The sequence below is a fragment of the Ornithorhynchus anatinus genome, chromosome 3, assembly GCF_004115215.2.
Source record: "Ornithorhynchus anatinus isolate Pmale09 chromosome 3, mOrnAna1.pri.v4, whole genome shotgun sequence".
Lineage (NCBI taxonomy): Eukaryota > Metazoa > Chordata > Mammalia > Monotremata > Ornithorhynchidae > Ornithorhynchus > Ornithorhynchus anatinus.
Window position 1 is genome coordinate 29,031,438 of NC_041730.1, and position 2,582 is coordinate 29,034,019.

A 2,582-nucleotide genomic window follows, 5' to 3' on the forward strand; every position below is an offset into this window, starting at 1 on the left:
AATGAAGAAAAGGTCAGTAAGTTGCTCTTACTGATCCCATCCCATAACAAAAGAAGCAGAAGCACTCGATGAAATTAAAAGGCATGAGATTTAAAAACAATAGAAGGGAATCCTTTTTTTTTTAAGCGACTACTTAACCCATGGGATTTGCTGCCAAAGGATATTGTAAAATCAGTGAGCTTAATAAAGTTCAATTAGATACTTACAAGAATTGGAATAAGAGTTACGCTAGATAGAAAGAAGTCTATAAGGGCTATTAATTTTGAGGCTTTGGAGCATTAATTGATCACTAGATGGGATCAGAAAAATATCCCCGCTAGGAGAGCTTTGCATTATACTTCCCCTATAAACTGCAGCATCGACTAGCAGCAGCAGCAACATCAGTTAATCTTCATTAAGTGCCCTTAGTGGCAAGGCAATATACAAGACACTCTTTCTGAACATAGGGATGACAGCCCCTTGGACAACAGAATAATAGAGCATTGGGTTCTTCTGCTGCTTAATCTTTTATGCTTAGGCCGCCCACGTGCCTGTCCTCTGTTAGCTTGGACAGTCCTAACTTTATAAGCTTGCTTGGAGCTCAGCCAGTTTTAGAAAATGTATACAAATATTACAGAATTAATTACTAAGTTGGTTAACGTGTGTGTTACCAATCTTGCCCAACTCCTTGGGCAGCATACCACCTACTATGTAGATTTGTTTGATCTCTAGTAGCATGATAAACTATCTTTCCCCTCAACACAGGTGCCTCTCGTTTGCTGTCTGTAGCTACCAAGAAGCCAGAAGTCTACTTTTTAAAAAAAAAATGGTATTTGTTAAGTGCTTCCTATGTCCCAGACATTGTCCTGAGCTCTGGGATAGATACAAGATAATCAGGTTGGACACGGTCCATGTTCCCCATGGGACTCACAGTCTTAACCCCATTTTACAGAGGAGATAACTGAGGCACAGATAACTTAAGTGACTGGACCAAGGTCACACAGCACGCAAGTGGCAGAGCTGGGATCAGAACCCAGGTTGTCTGATTTCCAAGCCCGCACTCTTTCCACTGGGCCACACTGCTCTACTTCTAGTTATCATTTGGGATTTTACAATGGGTTTGAGGGAACCTCACATCTCTTCAACTTTTTATTTTTGGTGGCATGGGCCTTTTTAGAGCCTCACCTCCAAAAGGCCCCAATGCAGAAGTTCAGCTTCCCAGGGTTCTTGAAAATTCTCTATTTAGCCTGCTTGGGTCCCATTTCTATACCTTGTCCACTTAGTTCTCTTAAAATACATGTTTTCACTATACATTTTGGATACGGCACTGCTGGAGAATTAGGGAACACTCTTCTGACAGTGCAAGTTGGAAGAGAAAGATTTTTAAACCCTCTGCTTAGATTTTTCCCAGAAGGCTAACTGAAACAGTAAATTGCTTTGAAGGCTTCCCTATCTTTCCTGTCCCAGAGAACTGGCTACTGTAGCTACTAGTAGACTACTGACTTCCCTGAAACTGTAAGCTTCTTGCGAGCAGAGATCACATCTACCAACTCGAGTATACCGTACTTTTCCAGGCACTTAGTGCAGGGCTCTGCATGGTGTAAGTGCTCAATAAATACCACTGATTGATTGATGTCTCTCTGGACAGAATGTGGTGTAATCTAATGTCAAGGTGTCAAGATGTCCAAACATAACATGAGTTTGCCTTAATGTGGGGGTTTTCTAAGAAGGCAGCCCCTGCATTATCAGAGGACTGGCCATATTGATGAATAGAATATAATTATTCATTTATAATTGCTTTTTATAACTATAGTGTTGCTTGAAAAATGACTGCTTTTGCGAGGTACTCTATATTGTCATGCTCACTTTTCAGATGCTATTTGGAATTGTAAATTAATGAAGATCTAATAAAAGTGTGAAAAGATGTCCTGTCTGCTTGTGTGCAAAGATTGTCTGGATGATTAGAATGTCTGCCATGACTCTGAGATGCTCTCGGTGGAAAAGAAGCAGCATGGCTCAGTGGAAAAAGCCCAGGCTTGGGAGTCAGAGATCATGGGTTCGAATCTCAACTCTGCCACTTGTCAGCTGTGTGACTGTGGGCAAGTCACTTAACTTCTCTGTGCTTCAGTTATCTCATCTGTAAAATGGGAATTAACTGTGAACCCCATGTGAGACAACCTGACGACCTTGTATCTACCCCAGCGCTTAGAACAGTGCTCTGCACATAGAAAGCGCTTAACAAATACCAACATTATTATTATTGTTGTTGTTTTTTCTGCCCTGTCTATTCCCATGTTATGACAGTGTCCCCTAGACTGTAAGCTTATTGTAGGCAGGAAACTTGTCTACCAACTGTGTTATATCGTACTCTCCCAGACACTTAGTACAGTGTTCTTCCTGCAGTAAGTACTAAATAAATATAATTGATTCACTGACTAATTGTGGCAGAGCAAAACTAAAATTTTGATGTTTTCCATGAAAATACAAGAGGAGAAACTTTCCCAGATCAAAGATTTCAATCCACTTTGGATTTGGTTCATATGACTGAAGGGCTAAAGGAACTTTCCAAATGAATTGTTTCCCTTCAAACAAACAAACAAAAA